We start from the raw sequence: 26,960 nt of genomic DNA, 5'->3' as shown, positions 1-26,960 counted from the left end.
CACATTTAGCAGCAGACTCAACAGAGAAGACAAGACTATTAGACTCTAAGATAGTACAATAGAAAATATGCAAATTCAAGCATGAGTATAAAGCATGTATAAAAATAAAACAGAGCATTAGAGACACATGAAACAAAGTTAAAAGATCTACCATATTTCAACAAAGTACTAGAAGACAAGGAGAAATAAACTGAAGCAGAAATAATATTTGAAGAAATAATGGCCAAGACTTTTCCAATGTTGATATCATCTCCCAGATCCAATAGAAGCTCAGCAAATTCTAAGCAGGACTAAAACAAGCAAATGAACAAACAAACCATACATAGACACATTTTTGTCAATGTCTAATAGTCAAGGAGAAATTTTAAAAGCAGTCAGGGGAAAAAATACATTAGCTTCAAATGAGCAACCATAGGACTAATGGTTGACTTTTCAACATGTTATAGAAGCCAAAAGATAGTGGAATAACATTCTCAAAGTGCTAAAATTAAATGTTGTCAACCTAGAATTCCACATTCATTTGAAATATCATCAAAAATGAAAGCAAAATAAAGAAAATTTCAGAAAAATCAAAGTGAGACATGTTTACCAGCAGATCCATACTGCTGAAACAATGAGAGGTAATGATCATTTGAAAGAACAGGACTGAAAGAAGAAATGAAAAGCATCAGAAGGTGTAAATATGTGGACAAACATGAAATACTTTTGCCTGCTTCATGTTACAATAATGTCTTGTGGGATTTATAACATATAAATAAAATACATGACAATAATAGCACAAAGGTTAGGATGGATTGTATTAAATCAAGGATGCATATTATAATCTCTAGAGAAATCTCAAAAGAAAACCACAATAATTTATGACTGCTGCTGCTGCTAAGTCGCTGCAGTCGTGTCCGACTCTGTGCGACCCCATAGACGGCAGCCCACCAGGCTCCTCGGTCTCCAGGATTCTCCAGGCGAGAACACTAGCCACCTATTAATTGAGTAGAGAAACAAAATCATAAAATACACTTGGTTAATCCAAAAGGAGGAATGAAGAACAAAGAAAAGATGAACAAAATAAATAATAAAATGGTGGGCTTAAACCCAACTATATCAGCTATTCCATCTAATGTAAATGAACTAAATATGTTTTTAAAAATAGATTATTAGTTTGAATAAATTAAAACCCCACAACTGTGTGCTGTCAAAAACAGAATCACTTTAAATATAGAGATACAGAAAGGCCTTAATGAAAGTCTTAACTTTTTTTCAAAAAATCAAATCATGTAGAATACATAGGAATTAAAATTTAATCAATAACAGAAAATAATTAGGAAACCCCCCAAATATTTGAAAATTAGGTAATGAATTTCTAAACAAGTCAAAAATAAGAAATAAATTAGAAAATATTATGAACTGAATGATAATGAAAGTGATTTACTTAACAATGATGCCATAAAGGAAACTTACAGGTCCAAATGCATAGAGCATATTGGGTAAAGAGAAGGGAGGTCAGGGAAGGAAAGAGAAGAGAAATATTGAAAAGCAACAAACCTAATACTCATGTCAGGCAAGTTAAATCCAAAGAAAATAGAAAAACAAGAAATATTATGAGTAGAAATCAATGAAATAGATTAAGAACATGTAACAGGAAATAAACAAAGCCAAAAGTTGGTTCTTAATGCAAGTGATAAACCCTTAATAAAACTGATCAAGAATAAAAGGGAAAACCTAAATGACCAACACCAGGAATAAAAAGGAGACCATCACTACAGACATTTAATAGATAAGAGAATAATGAACACCCTTATGTAACTTTATTTTTAAAATTTAGATGAAATGGATAAAATGTTTTTTAGTTACCATATGGACACTAGAAACCATTTAAAACCTCAACAGTTCTGAATCGATTAAAGAGATTAAATCCTCAATATATCAAATTGTTTTAAGAAATAGAATAGTTCTATACCTGCTAAAAAGATTGAAATAATTGTAAAAGCGTTCCATCTCAAAGATTGGCCAGAGATGAAAAGACCAAGGACAGGGGCTGTAGGGGAGGAAGAGCTAGCAGATGAAAGGCCAGTAGAGTTGGAAGAGCCTAGATCAATGTTTAACACAGAAGCCCAGTGAAGAACATGGCTCAGGAAGGAGGAGTCCGGCTGAGAAATCAATTGAGATGTGGGGAGAGAACTACTCATCCTGGTAAGAGCCTGTTGAGTGGTGCAATGGAGACGAAAACCCACTGGAGTGAGCTGAGGAGAGGTGGAGAAACAGAGACCCGGAGTCAGCTAACAGTTTCAAATTTTTTCCATGAAGGGAAACAGGGAACACAGCAGTTGCTAAAGGGAATGTGGAATCATGTTTTTCTAAGATGGGTGATATTAAGTCAAGGTCCAGTAGAGAGGGGGGAGTCAATGATACCCAAGAGGAAGGAAACAGCTGTGGGGGCTGTCAGCGGGTGAGAGTGCATGGGAACCAGGACCATACATGCCCTTCTCTGCAAGAAAGACTCTTTATGGTCCATGCAGAACTGGCTCGGTAAAGAAAACGAAACTTGAAAAGGTAGAAACAGAAAGCAACATTGTTCTTGCCCATCACCATCCTGTGAAACTAATTCTTTCAACTTGTGCTGCCCTGCTCCTGGGTACAACCTCAGACTATCTCATGGCTTTTCCAGTTACTGTCGACAAGAACATCAAAAACCCACAGATTGCATTTAGCATCCAGGACATTATTGAAACTCCAAAATTTATTTAATTTTAAGTTTCTCCCAACTGCCAGCTCTGGCCTGCCCCACACTAGGAAATTGTCAGTAAGGGAAGGGAAAGGAGAGGATGTTTCCCCGTTTTTGCTTGTTCTGCCTCATCTATTAGCCTGACCTGCAGGTGTTTGGTCTTTCCTGGGTTGAAGCCTGGTAGGAAGGAAAAGAAGAGGGAAGAAAGGCCTTATTTGATTGGTGACTTACAATTTGGCATCAGTGCCCTTTCAGGGCACAGATTTGAAATGCTATTTCTCTCTCTTCTAAAGCATTTTTGTGGATCCTTCAAAGATTCCCCAAAGATGAGTTTCCCAACGACAATAGCTGGACTCCTCCACGTGATTTTTTGATGCCACCTCCATTTCTTGGGGGTCACTTTCCCCCTCCAAGCAGTCTTCTTGGATAGAGTCCATTACTAAATGACCCAATCTGGTCCCTGGGATCCTTATCTGACCAAGCAGAAATGCCCTTGCCCCACTGAACTCTGGAAATATAGCTCATGACCAACCAAACTCTACTCCATGGATCCAGACCAGCCAGCTAGAGACAGTCTGTCCTCTTGAGACTTTTTAGGTATTCTGTCACACGCCAAAGTACACATGACAACTTCTCTGTGTCTCTAAAGACTTCCTTAGTGGGTTTGAAATGGCAGAAACATTCCTCTTCCATCCACTCCCTGCCTGCAACAACTTTCCCCAAAGATACTCTTAATCCTGGCATCTTCATCCCTTTTATTCTATCACTTGCAGGTGAGTAATGGACTAACACCAGCAGAACAGGAGTCAGTCTGTAAGCATATTCCGTAAAGGTGGCCTAAAACCTCTCTTTAGGATCCTAGAATATTTGGGTCTCAGACTTAGGGCCTCTGCCAAAACTCTGAGAGCAAAAGGGTTCCATGTTAACATTCCACAGGGAACACACAAAAAGAAGCAGGAGTGCATAGTCATTGTGGTCAGCCGGGTGGCCAAACTCAGCCAATACTGCATTTGAGCCCCATAAATTCTTCATTTCAACACCACACATGTCCGTCTTTCTAAGCATTCATCTCTCTCTGTACTTTAGAGCAAAGGAGTAGGAGAGAGCAAGGTGACCATATACCACCGCAAAGGCTATTCACCGCACAGGGGCACCAGGCTGAGGGCCAAGTCAGGATTGAGATGGAGGCCGTATTTCATCATGTCCTGAGGGGCACTTGTTTTATTTAATCTGCAGAAAGTTGGTTAGCAGAGGCCCTGGAAGAAGCTACAAAAGCATAGGAGTAACCACTAGCACAAAATGAATTATAGTGACTCTGGGGTAGAAGAGAGAGCACTACCATAGAGTGTAATTTCTATCTTTATTCAACATGAAGGTAGGACCTGATAGAGGAAATCTAGAGGCAACACTGACTGGAGACTGAGGATAAGAGGCAAGCAAAGAGATGGTCTAATAAGAAGGAATGCGCAATCTTTAAACTGAATTAAAACATTCGTGAGTTGCAGTCAATTTAATTCAAATACAGAGATAAGCCATGTAAGATTACTTTCTCTCATTTTGAAATATTACTTTGCCTTGGTCTATTTTCTTAAATGTTTAAATGTTACAGACATGGTTCCAAGCTCCTTTGCACTCACAGGATTCCAGACTCTGCCCAGGGGTTTAGCAATGCAATCTGAGCACACCTCCCTTCTCCTTTGCCTGGAATGTGTGACTGTCTGAGCTCAGCCAAAGACCTGGCTCGGGAGGTGGCTCAGCCATGACTGATGTCTCTGTCGACATGAATGCTGGATAATGGTTGTTTGCACCTCCTTTAGGTTAATACGCAGAAAGGGATATAAATCTAGGGAGCTGTAGGAAGGGGGCTTCTTCCTGTAATAATGGTATACTACTCTGGTTATATTTTCTAAGTGTGCCTAGATTGGTGAGAGAGAGAGAGGGAAAAAATGGGGGGTGAGAGGGGTTGTAAGAAGGTAGGGAAAAAGAGAGGGAGGTGGGGAGAGAAAGAAAGGAGAGGAGAGGAAAGGAAAGGAAGTGGAGGAAGGAGAAGGGAGGGAAGGGGAGGGAAGGAGAGGGAAGCTATTGTGTGGCATTTAGTCACCTGAAAATTCTTAGCCATAGTGTTGTCTTTTCTTGGATAAAACACAAAACAAGTTGTTATCCAAGTGAGCACAGATTTTTTAAAAATTCTCACTTTGCTTTTTAAAAATTGAGCTATAACATGTAACACTGTGTATGTAAATGTATACAATATATAGATGTGATCCATTTTTATATTGCCAATATGATTACCACTGCAGTGTTAGCAAACACCTCTGTCACACAGAATTTAAAAATTCTACGAGCAAAATAAAACAAACAGAAAAGTGCAAAATGAAACACTAAGATTAAGTACCTTCTTTATTAGAAAGTAAAAGTAGCCATGAAGATAGGTACATTCTCCCCGGAGCTCACAGGCATCTACTGTTTCATATGGCCCAAAATTATTTATAAAGCTATCCAGTGGCATCTGGTCCTTAACCATTGCCCGGAACTGCTCAGCTTCCTCAGAGCCCTTCCCCTGGTAGCAGAGGCAGTGAGGTGCTTCCTCAATTTAGGAACAGGTTTTTTTCCCCCTGTTTCCTCCTTTTCCATATCCACACCGGATCCTGACAAGTGAGGACAAAACCAGACAACGAGCCTCTGAGCAGATTTACATTTGATCGGCTTGTTCCTAAACATTCATTCAGAGCAGCAGAGCCCTAAATCAGCTATGAAAAGGGGAGGGATCTGCCTTGCAACCAGAAAGGAGACATGACTCTCCACCTGACATATGGATTCTAGGCACTGCAGAGACAATAAACCTGAAGGGGTTGAGCTCCTTGCCTGGAGAGTTCCCCCTGACAAGTTCTGCCTAGTGATAGAACTGCTGGGTAGAAAAGAAAGTATGTTATTATTTTTGAGCAATATTGTGTATCTATATCCAGGTAGATAAAATTGGTGTTTTAATTTATATTTTTATATTAGCACATTTATTATTGCTTATTTAGTGTTTTTTCCTCTATTTGAGTTTTTCTTTTTTCTTTTATTTGTATATTAGAAATATCAACCCTTTGATCTGCTATATAGGCTGCACATTCTCTCTCCACTTTTCATTTGTCGTTAAACTTTGTTCAGGGCAAATAACTTGTCATGCAGACATTTTAACTTTTCATGTGGTCAGATCTGTTTTCTTTCAGAGTTTCTTGGTGTTATACTATGCTTAGAAGGGCCTTTTCTATCTCAACATGATAAAATGCTCATCCTTCCAGGGTCTTCGTTGTTGATTTTGTGTGAATCTTTCATTCATCTAGAATCTGTTTACCACAGTGAAGAGTGAATTTAAGGATCTAACTTCTTTTCTTTTCAAATGTTTGAAAAGGGCTCTTGCATATCCCTTCTCCAATCTAAATGACTGAACAAGTGAATGAAAATAAGGTTTGGAGTTTGTCAAATATTCTCTCATTTTTTGCCTTTCAAAGAAGGGATTGAGAAGGGACCGCAGAGATTACACATCCCTCCTATTTTTGTTACTTCCTCTAAATAATAATTTAGAGGGGCTTCCTTTGTAGCTCAGTCAGTAAAGAATCTGCCTGCAATGCAGGAGACCTGGGTTCAATTCCTGGGTCAGGAAGATCCCCCAAAGAAGGAAATGGCAACCCACTCCAGTTATTCTTGCCTGGAGAATCCCATGAACAGAGGAGCCTGGCAGGCTACAGTCCATGGAGTCGCAAGAGTTGAATATGACTTAGTGACTAAACCACCACAACCACCTAGATAATAAATTAGTTATTTATTAACTAATAATAATTAGTTAACAAAACAGCCATATTGGAAACACAGTGTCTCTCAGACTTGTAATAATTTCACAAGTTTTTACTGGTTAAATTCTTATCATAATTTTCTTAAGGAGCAACTTTCTTCCCATTCTAGATTCCAGACAGATGATTTGGACTTTGGCAACCTGCTCTGGAAGAAATAAACTAGCATTCCATTCCTGGCTGCATTTGGTTGAGGCTCTATTGAGCATGGGTGTTATTTGGGGCAATAAAAAGAAGGCCAGCCATAATAAGAATTGTATCTGTTTAAAAAATGGACACATTTCAATTGCTGCAGATTCCTGGTACTGTTTTAAGATAGCTGAAAAACCACAGAAATATTTTGCCCATGTGCCCCCAAACTCTCTATCTGACCGTAGCTCTCTTGGATTTTTAAACATACCAAAGTGATCAAGGGTCATTTCCTGAATTTCTGCCAAATGTTCCGATAAACTTAAATTGGATTAACTCAAATTCCAAGGAAAACACTGAAGTGATTTGTGAAAAGGAAAAGAGATTTAGTTTTTAAACTAAAAACATAGTCAATAGTAATTTACAAACTGAAGATGATTTTATGTCAATACTCAATTTGGGAAAAGCAACTCTCATAGGAATTTCCCTTCTTTCCCCCAAGATACAAATAGCCAGCATGTTCATATGGACTGCACAGCTTACTGTAAATGGAAGAACTTGCATTTCACTTCTAAAAATAGGTAAAATATTCTGTAAAAAGAAATGAATCTCATACGAAAGAGTCCCTTATTAAAACAGGTATTTTTACATTTTACAGAATAGATATTAATTATTTATGAGGTTAAAAAAAGATGCACGTGTCACTAAACTCTTGTACCTGATCTGGAGTTAGGCCTTAGACTGAAAATTCCAAAAGTCCAGTTTCTTTGGAAAATGTTAGAACATCAACTTTTACCTTTGTAAGGATATTATTTTGTTGTCTACTGTGGTGAAAGACTAAAGCATCTTTGTTCATTTACTCACAGGAAAAGAAAAAGACTACTTTAAAACATAATGGCAAACATGCAGGCCTTGACAGATTTTATCAGGCACATGTCTTTTACCCAAGATTCTCCATGGTTTTAAAATTCTCACTCTTATTTCATTCAAACAGTTAAATTTGTAATGAATTTTATGCCCCAAATTTGAAAAAAGGATAAAAATGAAAAGATGAAAGATAGCTTTTGATAAGGGTAAGGGAGGAGCAGGCTAAAGCTTAGAAATTGGAAAGAGCAGTTCTGGTAAGACAAGCAAAAGCACGTGAAAAGTTGCTCAACATCACTAATTATCAGAGAAATGCAAATCAAAACCACAATGAGGTATCACCTCATACAGGTCAAAATGGCTATCACCAAAAAATTACAAACAATAAACACTGGACAGGGTGTGGAGAAAAGGGAACCTTTCTACACCTGTTGGTGGGAATGAAAATTGGTACAGCCACAGTGGAGAACAGAATGGAGTTTCCTTAAAAAAACAAAAAACAATCGTTGCCATGTGATCCAGCAATCCCACTCCTGAACATATATAGAGAAAACCCAATGTGAAAAGATACATGGGACTTCCCTGGTGGCCCAGTGTCTAAGACCCCATGTTCTCAATGCAGGGGGCCTGGGTTTGATTCCTGGTTGGGAACTAGTTCCCACATGCTGCAACTAAGATGGCATGCCACAACTAAAGATACCATGTACGACAACCAAGACAGGCATGCGTGTATGAAATGTGAAAGTCGATCAATCGTGTCTGACTCCTTTTTTTTTTTTTTGCTAAACACATCTTATACTTTTTTTCTAATTAGTTTAATTGGAGGATAATTACTTTACAGTATTGTGATGGTTTTTGCCATACATCAACATGAATCGGCCACAGGTATACATGTGTCCCCCAGATCCTGAACACCCCTCCCACCTCCTTCCCCACCTTATCTGTCTGGGGTGTCCCAGAGCATTGGCTTTGGGTGCCCTGCTTCATGCATCAGACTTGCACTGGTCAGTTATCTTACATATGGTAATGTACAAGTTTCAATGTTACGCTCTCAAATCATCCTACTCTCGTCTTCTCCCACTAAATCCAAAAGTCTGTTCTTTACATCTGTGTCTCCTTTGCTGCCCTGCATGTAGGATCATTGGTACTGTCTTTCTAAATTCCATATATATGTGTTAATATACAGTATTTGTCTTTCTCTTTCTGACTTACTTCACTCTGTATAATAGGCTCCAGGTTCATCCACCTCATTAGAACTGACTCAAATGCATTCCTTTTTATAGCTGAGTAATATTCCATTGTGTCCAACTCTTTGCAATCCCATGGACCATAGCCCACCAGGTTCCTCTGTCCATGGAATTCTCCAGGCAAGAATACTGGAGTGGGTTACCATTTCTTCTCCAGGGGATCTTCCCAACCCAGGGATCAAACCCAGGTCTCCTGCATTACAGGTGGATTCTTTACCATCTGAGCCACCAGGGAAGCCCCAAGACCCAGCATAGTCAAATAAATAAATAAACAAAAATATTTTTTTAAAAAGAATAAAAGAAAAGATATATGTACCACAATGTTCATTGCAGCACTACTTACAATAGCCAGGACATGGAAGCAACCTAAATGTCCATTGACAGAGGAATAGATAAAGAAGATGTGGTGTGTGTGTGTGTATATATATATATATATGTGTGTGTGTGTGTGTGTGTATGTGTGTGTGTATGAATATTACTCAGCCATGAAAAAGAATGAAATAATACCATTTGCTGCAACATGGATGGACCTAAATATTCTCATACTGAGTAAAGTCAAACAGAGAAACACAAATATCATAGGATATGGCTTATATGTGGAATCTTAAAAATTGGCACAAGTGAAGTTATTTAAACAGAAATAGACTCACAGATGATGTAGAAAAGCAAAAAACTTTAAAATTATCAAGCAACTGCGACAGGGAGATTGTAGTGCTGAATAAAAAGCCCTATTTGGGCTACAACTCTATAAATCAGCTGGACTTGTCATCATCTGAAAATAGACTCCAAGGAAAGAATAAAACCTCTAGAATTTGAATAGATGAAAGATTGAAAGACATATACAAAATGTCAATGATGATTATCTCTGGGTTTAGAATTAAAGGAGTTCTGATTTATTTTTAATACTTTTGGGGGACATTTTCCTATAAAACATGTTACTCATGATTTTAAAAATTAAAAAATTTTGAAGTGCAAAAAACAAACAAAAACAACAACAATAGAATAAAACCCCTTTATCTTGAGTTATTATCTATTCCAAATGTTACTAATAGTTGTGTTAGGCAGAGTAAAGGCTCTCCAAAGATGTCCAGGTCCCACTCCCTGGGGCTTGTACACATGCTACTTCCCATGGCAAAAGGAACACTGCAGATGTGATTAAGTTGAGGATTTTGAGATGTTCAAGATTATACTGGATTAGCTTGGTGGACCCCATGTAATCATGAGGGTCCTTATAAAGCGGTAGGAGGATCCAAGTAAGAGAAGAAAGGTAGTGATGACAGAGCAGAAAGCTAGAGTCAGAGGAAATGTGAACATGTTAAACTTCTGGCTTTGAAGATGGAGGAAGGGCTATAAGCCAAGGAATCCACGTGGCCTCAGAAGCTGTAAAGGGCAAGGAAATGGATTCTCCTTTATGTCTCCAGAAGAAACATAGTCCTGCCAACATCTTTGATTTTAGCCCAGTGAAACTGATTTTGGATTTGTGACCTCGAGAACTACAAGATAATAAATTTGTTTTTGTTTTTGTTTTATGGTTTTTGTTTTTGTTTTTCTAATAAAGCACTTCTTTTTTTAAAGATTTATTTATTTATGTATTTATTTGGGATCTTCCCGGATCAGGGATCGAACCTGTGTCCCCTGAAATGCAAGGTGGATTCTTTACCACTGGATCACCAGGGAAGCTCGGTTTGAGTTGTTTTAAGCCACTGAATTTGTGAGAATTTTTTTTTATGGCAGCAGTAGGAAACTGACACGTTAGCCTAGCCCAAATCAAGTATGAAATGCATAAATTTTCACTCACTGAAAAAAGAGGTCTCACACAGAGAAGGGGAAGCCCATATTGAGATCTTTTTTTCAAAGACTGAAAATTTATGCACTTCACACTTGATTTCGACTAGACTAATGTGTCAGTTTAAAACAGCTGCCATAAAACACACACACACACACACACACAAAAGTCAGTGACTTAACACAACCCAAATTGGGCTTTCCTGGTGATCTAGTAGTTAAGAATCCTCCTTGCAATGCAGAGACACACAGGTTTGATCCCTGATCTGGGGAGATCCCACGTGCTGCAAAGCAACGAAGCCTGAGAACCACAACTACTGAGCTGGTGTTCTAGAGCCCGCGAGCCTCAACTACTGAGCCCTGAGTGCTTCAGCTACTGAAGCCCACGAGCCCAGAGCCTGTGCTCTGCCACAAGAGAGGGGCTTTTCAGGGGGTGCTAGTGGTAAGGAACCTGCCTGCCACAGCAGGAGACGTGGGTTTGATCCCTCAGTCGCAAATATCCCCTGGAGTAGGAAACGGCACCCCACTCCAGTAATCTTGCCTGGAAAATCACCATGGGAGAGGAGCCTCGTGGGCCACAGTCCATGGGGCCGCAAAAGTCAGATATGACTGAGCACATCTCTGTGAGAAATTGTGTGTAACAGTATTTTGAACAGATGAATACAAATGGCTAGCAGCGTGGAGTAGGTGTGTAGGGAAAAGAGCTGGAGGAATTGATCGGCATAGGGACCATACTTGCAGTCAAAAAGACCCAAGGTAAGGGAGTGGAGGACATCAGGGGATATCAGCTCCTCCTGAAATGAGAGTTTCAAGGTGAAAAAGACCCATTCCAGTGGACAGCTTGGTGGAGACCCCAATCCTGGAGATTCATTTTTAAATTTTTTCTCTTTCTTGACCAGTCAGGAGCAAACAAACTAATTTGCCCCACTCAACAAACATCTCTAGAAATGTGTACCCCATGATTAAAAATGTGCCTAGGGGTGGTTTTCTGGGCAGTAAGACAAGCATAATTTGTCTTCTTCCCACTTGCTAGTGAGATGACCTGAGGTGGGTCCCCAAGGGAGGCCTGGCAGAGAGGAGAGCTGTCATCCCTGGAAGTTATTAAACACTCAGTGAGGGCCAATGCTGCCACCCAGACCTAGACAGGGCCAGGGCCATTAACGGAGAGCAGGATGACAGCTGCCTGAGGCTTTGAGAAGGGCAGTGCCTCCCCCTCCCCCTCCCCGGTCAAGCTGTCTCAGGGTGCAGGAACACAGGGCCATCTATTCTTGACCGTCCTACCTCCACAGGCCCACTGAAGTCACACAGACCTCGGGGTAACCAGCTCCCAGCATTCCAAGCTCAGCCACGGAAACAGTTCCTTAGCTCAGGGGCACAGGGTAACACAGGCCAGCATTTCCCCCTTGGCTCTTTCCTGAAATTCCAGTGTTCACCATATAGATTGTGGGAAAACTTATTTTAGTGAAATTTTGTGTGCTAGACAGCTGAGACTTGCAAGGCATGAATGGGAGTTGTTTTGTAAGGGACTAGTGCCAAATGGCTTGGCCTCAACTACTTGGAATTCTTTCAAATTTCCAATCATCTGAGGGCCTCACTTTCTTCATTGCAAAAGGGGGCCATACTATCAGAATCTAACTGAATCTAATTCATATGACTGTTATGAGGTTCTCAGCCTGCAACTTTTCTAGGGCTCAATGTTAGCTGCTATCATTATTGTCATTGTTACTATCTTTGGTACAGCTTTCTCAGGCTTTTCCTTATCCATTCAGCAGAGACATAGTGACTGCTCACTTATGCACAGACTCGGGGACACAGAGGTGAGTAAATTCCCTTAGCAATCCAAAAAGAACTTGGGTTTAGGAGAGATGTATGCAAACCTACAATGATGATAGGCTGGTCATACCACCATCACAACAGCACAGAAAAGGAAGTCTAACTGCAATTACTCACAGTTCTTTGATCCAACCTTATGGATTACAATTGTAAATTGGCACCCACTGACATATTATGTTTGGTCTGTTCATATTCAGTGGCTTTAAAATTTTTTTACTTATTATGAAATGTTTCAAACCTACAGAAAACTAAAAGAAATAATACAATAAGCACACATATGCCCAATATCTAGATTAAATCATTGCTATCCTTTTACTATGCATGTGTGTGTGTATACAGAAAGAAAGAAAAAGGAATTTCAAGACATTATTACACTTCATGCCTAAAAATCTCAACATGAAATTCTAAGAAAATTTAAGAACTTCCCTTATATATCATTATATACCACAATACCATTATCACACCCAATTAAGGTAACTAGAAATTCCTAATATCATCTAATACCTTGCTCAAACTCAAATTTTCACAACTGTCCCCAAGATATCTATTATAGGTGATTGTTTTTCCAAACTAGGCTCCAAAGACTCTCACTGCATATGGTTATTATGTCTAGTGTAAACTTTCTCATCTACGACAGTGCTCCTATCCTATTCTTTTTCTTTTCTTTCTTATTAATTTGATTTATTGAAGGAACCAAGATGGTATGTCTTATATGACAATCCATATTCTGGATATTTCTGATTGTTTCCTTAAAGTATGCTCAAGGTTTTTTAAAAACTATGTTTTTGAATTGGTGTAACCAAATGGATAAGACCATGGGTTCAAGAGCTCATAAAGTTGGATTCAAATCCCAACTTGCTGCTGTTTAGCTAAGTGACTATGACCAATTTGCTTAACCTTGCTGAGTTTCAATAACCTCATCTTTAAAATGGGATTAGTGATTATCCATGTGATATTTTGGAGGAGATGGCAACCCATTCTAGTATTCTTGCCTGGGAGAATTTCATGGACAGAGGAGCCTGGCAGGCTAAAGTCCACAGGGTTGCAAAGAGTCAGATGTGACTGAGCGACTGCCACTCACATGTAATATTTTAAAAAATTATACAAGGTGATATAGTCTAAGTACTTAAAGCTGACACCTCATCAGTGCTTGGTAAATTGGTGCTTCCAATGATGGATTTCTTCCTTTTGCAATTATACTCAGGACTTTGAGAAGCCAGCAAAATTCCTTCTTCAATTATTTGCAGCTTGCACCCTCTCTGCTGTGTTCCCTCTGTTTTTTCCACCAGGATATTAAAAAAAAAAAAATGATGTTGCGTTCTGGCCTTTCTCCAGTGGGTAATTGTCCTTCCCCAGCAGGGTAGATCCTCAGGCTCTTACTGCCCCCCTGTTTCATTGCCCCAGGATCCAACACAACATATAATGTTTATGTGTCTCAAAAGAAAAAATGGTTAACTCTGGAATACACAGGCTTGGTGCACACCCTCACCCCCAAGTTAGAATTAGTGAGTTAAAGAGAATTTTAGAACTTGGGCAATTTTGTACAAAATTCTGGATTTCCTGCTTCTTCTGGGAAACATCAAAAGGCCTGTTCAGTTGGAGGCACAGTGCGTGAGCTGCTGCCTTGGAGCGGGCCCCCATGCCGCCTCCAGTCAGCCCCAGCACACCTCAGACATCTGCGGTCCCGAACACACCTGAGTCTATGACTGCATTAGTTAAGTTCCTCCTGTAGGATACATGTGAAGACATTTATTTGAAGGAATTGACTCATGGCATTGTGGGGTCTGGCAAGACTGAAATCCATAATTCATGCAGCATTTTGATAGGATGACCTTGCAGGATTCCTTCTTCTTGGGGAAGCCTCAGTTTTTGCTCTTAAGGCCTTCATAATGATGTCTGCTCACATTATGGAGGGTAATCTCTTTTACCTAAAGTCAATTGATTATAAATGTTCATCTCATCTACAACATAACTTCACAGCAACATGCAGAATAGGGTTTGGCCAAACAGATAACCGGGCACCTTCACATAAAGTGAAACATAACATTAGCCATCATGACAGCTTTGCTCCAGAACCAAACTTAGGAATGTAGGAATGTTGGATTTACTTAGCTTTCTCATCTCAAAGGCCTTCTCCTCCTTCATATTAGCTTTCCTCTACTGTGTGGAATGGAAAGTTTAAGCCACAAACTTAATGGCTTAAAACAAAACAAATGTATTACCTCACAATTTCTGTAGGTCAGAAGTCTGAATGTGGTGGGCCTGAATTATTTTCTCAGGGTCCCCTTGACTGAGTGTCAAGGTGTCAGGTGGGGCTACATCCTCTCCTAGAGCTCTGGACCCCCTTTTCAAGCTCCCTGCTTTTTTGGCAGAATTCATTTCCTCACAGAGGCCTCAGGGCTGAGGTCTCTCAGCTGAAAACCACATGCTTCTGCTTCTTCTGTGACCAGCTGAAGACAACTCTCAGGTTTAAAGGCTCATGTGATTGGGTCAGGCCTACCAGATAATTTCCCGTAAGGCCAACCGTGCTTACAACATAACCTAATCACAAGAGTAAAACCTATCATGTTCATAGTCTTGCATATTGATTATACTGACCGCCTACATGGGAGGAAGAGGTACCGAATCTTGGGGCCCACCATAGAATTCTGCTTAATGCAGGCTTATTCAAGTCACTTGCAAAATTATTATCCTCCGCATTCAGAGAAATAACAGAAATATAGTGAGATGCTAAAAAATCAACCAGTGAGTACAATTTCCTAATGAGTACAGAGAAGTAGTTAGTGGCTCAGCCATTCTTTCCATGGAGGAGCGGGAGAACCTTTAAATAAAGCCTCGCTAAACTGTGCGATCTCATAAAGTACAAAGGGGATCTCCCTTTCGCCCTTTCCACAAGCTCTGCCTTCAGAGTAAGAGTTTACTCATCTTTTCCCAGTCTGAGCTTTATTGTTGGCTTCTTGTAAACCCAGTCTCAGTTGCACCCAGTCAAGCAGGCATCAAAGACTATGAAAGCAAAACCGAAGAGCTACCCAGACTCTTCTGGCATAACATTTTAAAATCATCACAAAAGGGAAAAGAGGGAAAAAATCCCAAACAGGGGGGAAAAAAATCCCATTCAGACATGAGGTGATCTCAAAGGAGCTTCAGACAGTAAATCAAATTTCATACAAGTTCCTTGTGAACTGCTATTTGGTGTATAGGGGAAGCAAATTGAAAAGTGAAAAAGGCAACCTTGAAGAAAGTCTGCAGAAACAAAATTTCAAGCCACAAGAAAGGTTGACTGGGCCACAAAATGCGCTGTCACATTTACGGGTTTTATGTTTTTTATAACACTCCCCTATGTTTTTTCCAGATCATTCTATAAAAAGAAGTCATGCATTCATCTACCAAAAATCAGCAGTAGTAATATACATTTTTCAAATTTCTGTTATAGGTCAATCTCTGCACTGGTTATGCTGAGAACCCCTGTCCCAGAATATTTTCCCAAAAATCTTTATAGAAAAATTTGAAAACAGAGAAAGAGGTGCTTCAATTCACTTGTTTGATTCTTCTTTTACTGGAAAGACCTAGAAGAAAAACCCATGCATGACTAGGTGAGAAGCACTCATTTTCCTATGGACCCAAAGTTTATAAGTTTAGGCAACAGAGAGGAACCTAAACCATAAAAAATAGTTCATAAATATCACCATCATTATGTATTTCAATCTGTTTTACAATGCACTGCACTTGACCATAGTGATTTTCTGAAATGAACTGTTGGAAGTCCCCATCAAAAGAACTTTTCCTCCACAAGGAGCCATAAATGATACCTCATTTGAAGTAACTGTGATTAAAAGAGTTTACAAGGAACTGAAATATTCTTATGAATTTTAATGTTTAACTTAAGCATTTCTTCTCCAAATGAAATCTAAACAGAAACTTTGCCAAATACCTCTGGTAGCCAGGAGAACTCACAATGCAATCTGCCAAGTGCTCGGAAAGGTTGAGAACAATGGTGGCCATCTCAAGAGAGTTTTTAGATCATGGATTTTCACTCTGATCTCAACTTTTTAGGGAGCTATCTATTTTGTAAGTCTAGGATATTTCTTCTTATATGTATTTCATGACGGAGAAGAGAGGAGAGGGTGACAAAGAAATAATAAGTTGGTTTACTTGCATGTTGTGACCTAAAGAGAAATACAGGCATAACGCAGGGAGGGAGAACGTCAGGAACACAGCCCAGGCAGAGGCTAGGAGGAGTCACCAGAGGCATTTAGCTCTCCCTCTTCCTTATCCCCAGACAACCCTGAGTAGGGGTCTGGAAAGACAGCCTGTGATTTTTTTGGTTGACAGAGCTCATAGCCCATTGAACCAATTTTCTTGCCCCATATATAAACTAAGGTCACTTTCAGCCCTCAGACTTCATTTCAGGGGAAGGTAAGAAAGAGGATACTGTAAACACAAGTGTCCTTGACAATATAAATTATAGTTCCCAGAAATTTCCTTCATATGTTCCAATGTTATCATTATTATTGTTTACCAAAATCACAAGCAGTTCCCTGGAGATATCTAGAAGACAAGCTGCTTAAATCAACACCTCCTACAAAGTAAGCGATTTCTCAGTTCTTGGTCTTCATCCATGCAACAGTTTCTTCTTTATGATACTCTCTCCGCCTTCTCTTGACTAAGGAAAATTAGATTCCCTTCTCTGACTTTGCATTAGTTTTGCATGAGTGCTCACTTCCTTTTTTTATTCTCCCATGACAACTCCATATCTGATAGGATCCCTTTAGAACAGCAATTCTCTTTGACAAAAAAAAAAAAAAAGTGTTTATTCAGTGTCTACTATGTGTCTGTGGTGTTAGGACAAAGGCTAAGTTAGGGTATCTCAACCTTGCTTGAAATGTTGAACTAGAAAATCTACTGTGTGTGGGGGAGGGGGGGAGTCGGGCGGGAGGTGTTCTGTGTATTGTAGGTTTAGCAGCATCCCTGGCCTCTACACACCAAATCTAAGTAGCAGCCCCCTCCCTCAGTGTGACAACAAAAAATATCTTCAAATGTTAAATGTCCCCTGGGGAGGAAAACTATCCCTTGCTGAGAAACACTAGACTAAAGGAATTATAAAAGAAATATAAGACAGAGACCCTTTCCTTAAGGAGTTTAAAATCTTATGGAAACAAAAAATGTTAGATACAGAGCATCATTAGAAATGATCAAGTCTTTTTTTTTTCTTAGTGAATAAATGAGACATTAAATAACCTAGTCAGTTGTACAACAGAAACATTTTAGGAAAAAAAGCAGCAAATAATCAAGACTAGATTTTATCTGTACAGGCTGCAGGTGTTATGAAAACCTGAAGAAGGAAGAGAACAATGCTGGTGGGCAGTGGCATGAAGAGAGTAGAACTGAGTCTTAAACGACTTGCACCTGAAGGATGAGACAGGCAAGAAGAAGAAAGGTGATGCTAGGATGACCACAGCATGAGCAGAGGCTTGCAGGAAAGAGCAGAGCATGGAACATTAGAGGAAGGAGGCAGAGACTAAGCCAGACTAGCAGGAGATAAGAATGGACAGGCTAAGTGAGTCTAAATTCTGCAGGCCCTTGATCTCCTAGAGGAAGTTCCAGCGCGGACTCAGAGCCCTCCAAAAATATTTGATATCCTCTAGGGGAAGGTAGAAAAATGGAAACTCACAAAATGGGAGTTAAGAGATCTGGGTGCTAGCTGCAGTAGTTCACTGACAGTTGAATAACCTGGCCAAGCCCCTTCATTTCCCTGGGACTCAGTTTCTGCATCTGTAAAATAGGAGGGTCCAACTGGATGATCCTTGCGACTCTTTCCAGCTCTCCACACTATATCATTCAGTGAATGCACACTCCTAAAAATCCCCCCATGAGATAAGACACACCTGGTTGTTGGGTTTCACAGCCTGAGAATAATCCTCTGTGATTTGATACACCCTCTGGGCCCACAGCAGCTCTTCCTTCTGGGCCAAAGGGCTGTTTGTCACATGTCCTCACATGTCTCAGCAGGTCCCCAGGGGATCTTGAGGTTTGTGAGGAGGAGGGGTATAACTACTGGCCTAACCACACAACATCACATCCATATGCAAAAAGCCTGACTGCAAGGAAAATGTGCTAAAACCCCAAATGTTCCTGATTAGTTGCAATGTTTTCTGTTACAGAATCAGGTCTGCCATTCCCGGCCCTGACTTTTGCAAATGCATGATTGCACTGTCAACCGGGTTTAGAAAAAAATAATGTACAACAGCTGAAGACACATGAATAGAGAACATGTTATCTAACATGACACTGACATATTACTTAGTAATAAATTCTGACAAAGCCAGTAAAAGGGGTTAGTGTAGTTTAGAATGGATGAGGGCAAACAAAGAGAAAATGAAACAAATTAAGAACTTCTGTTCAATGAAGCTATTATAGAAAAGGTCCAAAGACAGAAGAAAATGGGGAAAGACATTTGCAATGTTTAAAACCAATGAGTCATTAATAAGTAGAATATATATGGAATTCCTAAAGGTTAGCAAGAAAAAGAAACTAGTCCCAACGGGAAAACCAGCAAAGGCTATGAACAGGCAATTTCCAAAAGAGAAAGTTCAAAAAGCTAAAAGGCATATCATGAGATACTCAAAATAAGAGAAATAGAAAATTAGAGGAAAGATAAGATATTGCTTATACCTATTAGGCTAGTTAAAATTAGGAAGCTGGATAATGCCAGATGTTGGCAGAAATGCAGGAACTTTTAAGTACTGTTGGTGGAAGTATAAACACAGAGAGTTCCAAATCTCATCACATAAATCATCCAAATCAGGTATGGATGAGACTCGAGCTTTGATATACCCAGGGTCAAAATTTCTCTCCATCTGTGGATCTGTGAAACTACAAAACAGGTTATCTGTTTCCAGAATACAATGGTGGAACAGTTATAAGATAGACATTCCCATTCCAAAAGGGGGGGAGAAATCAAAGGAATAAAGGGACCACTGGTCCCAAGAAAGTCAGAATATAAATAGGGAAAATTTCATTGAGTTTCAAAGCCTAAGAATAATCCTCTATGACTTGACACACCCTCTGGGCCCACGGCAGCTCTTCTTTTGAGCTTGCAGTGGGCCCATGGTGACTCTATTCTTTGGGCCTATAGTTGCACCTCAGAGTTGTTCTTACTTTTTCTTGAATGGCAGCAACTGTTTACAGTCAAGTAGTTCTATCAGCTCACCTCCTGTCTGTAGAATTTTGGAAGTCTGATAGCTTTCTCTCATTTCCTCCTTTCTCTGTCTTTTTCAGCACAAGCTGGCAGTGTTTCTGCTCATATAATATTCTTAGAAACTTTGTGGGTCTTCTGTATATGACACAAGGGCTCATGCCATTAGAGAAGAAGGGCCTTCATAGATATGTTCTGTATAACTCTATCTATATTCCTAGCTTCTGCTGAGACAATTGAGTGGATCCATGAGTCACATGTCTAATTTCTTCAGCAAAAGGCTGTCCAGCCACAACCTCAGGTTTCTCTCTAGAGGATACTTCCCAACAGTAGATTTTCTGATGACAGTATCCTTTGTAGTCTGGGTAAACTGAGACACTCCCCAATTAAAGTGCTGATCCCTTTTCATTTAATACTTCTTTCTTCCACTTATCATTCCTCTTATATTGCTGTAAGCAAAGAGAAAACAGGCTGTCTCTTCAACATTTTGCTTAGAAGTCTCCCCAATTAAATATCCAGTCTTGTATCTTATAAATTCTGCTCTTCACACTTCAAAGAAAACACATTTCAGCCAGGTTTTCTACCACTATATAACAAGGATAACCTTTCCTCTATTTCTAGTAACATGTTTCTCATTTCCTTCTGAGTCCTTGCCTTTAATGTTCATTTTTCTATGATATTCTATACATATGTGGTCTCTAAGACCACAAAAGCTTTCTCCACTGTGCTCCTCACTTCCTCATGAATTCTCACCAGAATCTACTTTTTCTATATAATGAGCTTCAAAAGCTTTCTGTCTCTGTCTACTACCCAATTTCACAGCCTTTCCCACAGTTTTAGATATTTGTTACAGCAGCACCATACTTCCAGGTAGCAAAATCTGTGTTTGTTTCCAAGGGCCACCTTAACAAAATAACACAAAATTGATGACTTAAAACAATGACATTTATTCTTTCACAATTCTAGAGGCTGCTGAAATCAAGGTGGTGTTCCTCTGAAGGCTCTGGGAGAGACTCCTTCCTGTCTTTTCCAGCTTCTGGTGGCTCCAGATATTCCTTGACTGTGGATGAACAACTTCAACATCTGCCTTCATTTTCACAGGCTCTTTTCCTCTTCCTCTTCTCCTCTTCTCTCTAAGGACACTTGTCATTGGATTTAGAACTCAGCAATATAATCTAGGATGATGTCACTTTGAGATTTTTTAATGATTACATTTGCAAAGATCTCTTTTCCAAATAAAGTCACTTTCACAGTTTCTGGGGCTTAGCATGTGGGCTTACCTTTTGTGGAGCCACCATTCAAACCACAACCACATCCCAGAGAAATCCTCACCTCAGTTTACACGAGTATAAGCCAAAAATATTCACTGTAGCACTGTATGCAGTGGTTGGGAGTCAGATGCCCACCACTTGGACAGTACATAGATAAAATATAGTGGATGATCACTGTATCAGAGATATTTTCATTTCACAGTCTACCCTTGCTCTCCCTACATTTCCTGGCCACCACATAGCTGATTAGGGCCAAATAACAGTTTTGGCCAATGTGGTGTGAGTAGCAGTGACATTGTTACTTCAGGTGTGAAGAATGCAGGAGCAGATACAAATTCTCCATGCTTTCTCATTCTCTGTCTCAGCAATTCTGAGACTCATGTGTTCCCAGTGGCATAGCTGTGAAATTCAAGTGTGAAGGTCTCTGAATCACAGCCTAGAAAGGAGGTGCCCTGAAGAACCACTTGACCCACAGGGGACTCTACATGAATGAGAAGTAGATTTCTATGTGTTAAGCCACTGTGAATTGGGGGTTGTTTGTTATTTCAGCATATGTAGCCCTGCCTACCTTGAAATACACACCCCCATGGATAGGTCTGGGTGGGGTGTGTGGGGGAGAGGTGATTTAGGCAAAGGAGATGAAGAGGTACAAACCTCCAGTTATATAACAAAAAAGCCACAGAGATGTCACACATAGCATAAGGAATACAGTCAATAATATTATAACAACTTCATGTGGAGACAGACGGTTACTAGACTTATCATGTAGGAAGTTAGGAAACCTGAGAAGGTAAACAGAGTTGATGAACTGTAACAGGATCTTGACGAAGAATATGGCAGGAGAGTGGAAAGGAAGGTGTGGATACAAAATGTGGACTAAATGAAATACAATTAAATCCAACACCTTTACCATGTCCTCCAAGTCCAACACGAGATGGTTCCCTTCATCCTCGCCTTGACCTTCAAACAGTGGTCTCTCAGGTTTATTCAGCCTCAGGGTCCAAACTCTTGCAGTTCTCTTTATTTTGAACAGTCATCCCCCATCTTTCCGTGTCCTTTCTCATCATCCAGGTATCCCCTTGAACCTCTGGAAAGGTTCTCTCTGACCACACTTCCTAAAGTAGCTCCCCCCATTACTCTCTCTCCCCTTCCTTTTCTTTCTTCTGAGTGCTTCCCACTAGCTGAAAGTAAGGTCTTTATTGTCTATTATCTCTCACCCTGTGAGACTGCAAGCTCCAAGACAGCAGGCACTTGTTTGGCTTATCCATCACTGTATATACAGTGGCTGGAACAATGGGTGGCACATAGTAAGAGTTCAGTAAATATTTACTCCATGAATGGCTTGTGAAGAAAGCTAAGCGGACTCTGATATGTTCGGTCCAAGTAATATGGAGTACAGAACTACTGCTATTAAACCAAGAAAAGGAGAAATGTTTTGAGAAACTGATAATGAATTTAGTTTTGTAAATGTTGATTTTTGAGGGAGCCCATGAGGTATCCAAGTGAAGGCTACCAACAGGTTATGAGTCAAATATTGGGAGAGACCTGTAGACTTGAGAGCTGTTTTAAATCTGCTCAAGAGGAAAAACTTTTCCCTTCTATTCTCTTAGATTCATTGACTGGGGCCCTACAAATTAGACTGATAAAGACTATGATTTACAAGAGAAAAGGCACACAAATTTTATTTGATGTTAAATTTTTATGTGACAAAACGAACTTCCTAGAAAAGAAATGAATACCCAAAGAAGTGGATTAGATTGAGAGCTTATATATCAATTACAGCAAAAAAATGATAAATTGTAGAAACGTAATAAGATCCTTAAGCTATGAGTGACTGTAAACTATGGGAAATAAGTGAGAGTAACTACGGGAAATTATGAGAGAAACTAATGGAAGATAAGGGTTATCTTAGCAAGGTTTGCTTGTCCAGGTCTACTCTGGGGCTAACTCTCCATCTTCATGGCCATAAAACTTCCCCAGCAAAGGGGATTTATGACAATCCTTATTTCTCAGGAGTTTCTGCTTTTAGTCAGATAAAGAGAGATCTGAGAAGGCTTCCTTCCACTTCTGTTGAATCTCAAATATCTTAGCTCAAGATAATCCTTCTGTCAAATTGGCGTATTTGGGGGTGGCACAGTTGGCTGTCCTTCAAAACCATAAGAGAGATAAGATAGTAAAACAGAGAGAACATCACCACTTGAATGAGGCTATGGTACGCAATGCTTGGGTCCCAATGTGGTGACTCCTCTAGGGTCCTTGAGATCCAGCTATAAATTTCACTCCTAAGCAGAAAAGTACAACAGCAAGATTCCAGCACATTTATCTGGCAAAATGAGAGACATGATCCCTACCATCTAGATACTTTTTGCTTAGCTAAAACATTCATGTGGTATCATCTCACATTGGTCAGAATGGCCATCATCAAAAAGTCTACAAACAATAAATGCTGGAGAGGGTGGAGAAAAGGGAATGCTCTCACACTGTTGGTGGGAATGCAAACTGATACAGCCACTATGGAGAACAGTGTGGAGAGTCCTTAAAAAACTAGGAATAAAACTACCACATGTGCACGCTAAGTCACTTCAGTAGTGTCCAACTCTTTGTGACCCTATGGACTGCAGCCCACTAAGCTTCTCTGTCCATGGGATTCTCCAGGACATGGGTTGCCATGCCCTCCTCCAGGGGATCTTCCTGACCCAGGGATCAACCCTTGTCTCTAGCATCTCCTACCTTGGCAGGCTGGTTCTTTAGCACTAGCACTACCTGAGAAGAAGTCCTTAAAACTACCATACAACCCAGCAATCCCACTACTGGGCACATACCCTGAGGAAACCAAAATTGAAAAGGACACATGTACCCCAATGTTCATTGCAGCACTATTTACAATAGCTAAAACGTGAACCCAACCTAGATGTCCATCGGCAGATGAATGGATAAGGAAGTTGTGGTACATATACACAATGGAATATTACTCAGCTATAAAAAGGAATGCATTTGAGTCAGTTCTAATGAGGTGGATGAACCTAGAGCCTATTATACAGAGTGAAGTAAGTCAGAAAGAGAAAGACAAATATTGTATATTAACACATATATATGGAATCTAGAAAGATAGTACCAATGATCCTATGTGCAGGGCAGCAAAGGAGACACAGACTTTTGGACACAGTGGGAGGAGAGGGTGGGACGATGTGAGAGAGTAGCATTGAAACATAAATATTACAATATGTAAAACAGACAGAAAGTGGGAGTTTGATATATGACACAGGGAACCCAAAGCTGGTGGTCTATGACCACCTGGAGAGATGGGGTGGGGAGGGAAGGGGGAGGGCCTTCAGAAGAGAGGAGTCACATGCATGCCTATGGCTGATTCATGTTGATCTATGGCAGAGGTCATCACAATATTGAAAATTATTTATCTTCCAATGAAAACAAATAAGTTAATGCGAAAAAAAAACTCACTATAAGCTGAAGTGAGGGGAAGCACTGCTGGATCCTGAAACGCCATCTTGAATCCCCTGCTACCTAAAACCCACTGTTCTGCTTTGGAGGTACCCACCAGAGTCACCTAGGGCTGCAGAAGCTGAGACACTGCAGAAGCCTGGGAACACATCACTTTTGAACAGGTTAACTTAACAGTTCTGTCCAGATCAAGATGGGCTTTAAATAATCTCTATCCATCAGAGGCTTTTAACTGAGCAGTTTCGGGTTCAGTGCAAATTGCCCACAGAGTCACCAAAAGAAAAGGGGAACTGCTGAGTCTAAGTGCTGAACCTATTCTCATCCCTGGTTGCAAATCAGAGTCATTTGGGAAACACACACACACAGAGTGCTTAGGTCTCACAGCACACTCACTGAGTCAGAAATTCTGGGACTGGGACTTGGACATTAGTATTTTCCAAAAGCACTACAGGTGATTCTACTGTACAGGATGAGAAAAATGGTTTCAAACTGGAGACATGTGTCCCTGGTTGCTTCCCCACCTTTCTCAAGAATGACCCCTTCTCCATTGCCTTCAATGTTTCTCTTCCTCCTCACAGTTTTCTTGGCGATCCTTGAAACATTTTTGTAGAACTATGTAGGGCTCCTCAGGACAGCTTGAGACATGATCCAAGCCCTACTACCCTATTTTACAGGACTGGAAATTGAGGCCCAAAGAGAGTGAGTGAGGGATCTGCCTAAAGCCATGCAGCTAATTAGTGATGAGATAAGAACAAGGACCCAGATTTCCAGACCTCCAACAGCATTCATTGCTCAACTCACCTTACTACTGATTCAGACACAGGAGGACACCAAAAAGTGTTGGTCTGTATGGAGATCTTTGTTTCTAGTCTTCTAGATCTTTGTTATGCAAAATATAGACCTTGGACCAACAGTGTAGGCATAATCTAGGAACTTGTAGAAATGTGGAATCTCAGGCCCCACAGGTCTACTAAACGAGTCAGAATTTGCATTTTAACATGATCCTTAGGTGATTCTAATGTACATTAAAATTTGAGCAGCACTTTTCTAGATTACCACTTAGATATTTACTCATGCATAGATGCAAGTATTTTTTTAACACACAGTGTGTAAAGCCGGATGTTAGGCATTGAGAAGACATACTTCTCAATGTAAAGTAGCATGTTAAGCATGCTGTTAGGGAAAAAAAAGAAGTTGTTTTAATTATTTAAAAAAATTTTAAAGATAGTCGCAAGTCAACTTATTTAGTGGGATAGCATTGATACATGTCGATATGATAGCTTGATTTCCATATCAAAGTAATTTTAGACTTAATGTTATAATAACTTGAGATAAAAAATAAAGTCAGGAATTCCCTAGCAGTCCAGTGGTTGGAAGTCTGCGCCGTCACTGCTGAGGGCATAGGTTTGAAGCCACAGGATGGGGCAAAAAATAAATAAATAAATCTAAATCTAAACACCCATCATCCTAGTATCAAGTAAGTGTCGCAACAATTTCCAGTGCTCCTAAAGTGCTCTTCATAGGCACCTAAAGCCTTTGTTTGAATCAAAACCACTGCAATGTAGGGTTGACTGCTTTCAAGCCAAAGACTGAACACCAATTCTTTTCTCAATATTGTGAAACTCCTAGCACACAATAACTTTACTATCTTGGTCATTGGTGCACCTTTCTAATTTTCCTGGTTTTTCTTGGTGTAAAAAATTCCTCATTGCAAAATTTAGGCTTAAATTGAAGAAAGTAGGGAAAACCAGTAGCCATTCAGGTATGACCTAAATCAACTCCCTTATGAGTACACAGTGGAGGTGACAAACTGATTCAAGGGATTAGATCTGGTAGACAGAGTGCTTGAAGAACTATGACAGAGGTTCATATAGAGGAGGTGGTAATCAAAACCATTCCAAAGAAAAAGAAATGCAAGAAGACAAAGTGGTTGTCTGAGGAGGCTTTATAAATAGCTGAAGAAAGAAGAGAAGCAAAAGGCAAAGGAGAAAGGGAAAGATATACCCAACTAAATCAGAGTTCCAGAGAATAGCAAGGAGACATAAGAAAGTCTTAAGTGAACAATGCAAAGGAAATAAGGAAAACAATAGAATGGGAAAGACTAGAGATCTCTTCAAGAAAACTAGAGATATCAAGGGAACATTTCATGCAAAGATGGGCACAATAAAGGACAGAAACAGCAAGGACCTAACAGAAGCAGAAGAGATTAAGAAGAGGTGGCAAGAATACACAGAAGAACTATACAAAAAGGTCTTAATGACCCAGATAACCACAATGGTGTGGTCACTCACCTAGAACCAGACATCCTGGAGTGTGAAGTCAAGTGGGCCTTAGGAAACATTACTATGAACAAAGCTAGTGGAGGTGATGGAATTCCAGCTGAGATATTTCAATTTCAATTTCTAAAAGATGATGCTGTTAAAGGGCTGCACTCAATATGCTAGCAAATTTGGAAAACACAACAATGGCCATAGGACTAGAAATGGTCAGTTTTCCTTCCAATCACAAAGAAAAGCAATGCCAAAGACTGTTAAAACTATTGTACAATTGCACTCATTTCACATGCTAGCAAGGTAAAGCTCAAAATCCTTCAAGCAAGGTTTCAACAGTAAGTGAATC

The 26,960-nt window shown here is 39.9% G+C and overlaps 1 protein-coding gene across 4 annotated transcripts in view; it reads right to left on the bottom strand.

Annotated features, from left to right (window-relative positions):
- Positions 1 to 26,960, bottom strand: part of TOMM7 (translocase of outer mitochondrial membrane 7) — a 229,167-nt gene that overhangs the window by 69,097 nt on the left and 133,110 nt on the right. The window contains exon 4 of one of the 4 annotated variants that reach the window (XM_070464557.1): positions 776 to 976. The exons of the other annotated variants lie outside the window; for them this stretch is intronic. The gene's annotated coding sequence lies outside the window, so the exon portion shown is untranslated. Of the gene's footprint in view, positions 1 to 775; positions 977 to 26,960 lie in introns of those variants that run through there. 4 annotated transcript variants of the gene reach the window in all.

The sequence above is a fragment of the Odocoileus virginianus genome, unplaced genomic scaffold (genome assembly GCF_023699985.2).
Source record: "Odocoileus virginianus isolate 20LAN1187 ecotype Illinois unplaced genomic scaffold, Ovbor_1.2 Unplaced_Contig_29, whole genome shotgun sequence".
NCBI classification, from domain to species: domain Eukaryota; kingdom Metazoa; phylum Chordata; class Mammalia; order Artiodactyla; family Cervidae; genus Odocoileus; species Odocoileus virginianus.
Note: the sequence above shows the minus strand (reverse complement) of the source record. Positions and strands in the feature narration are given on the sequence as shown.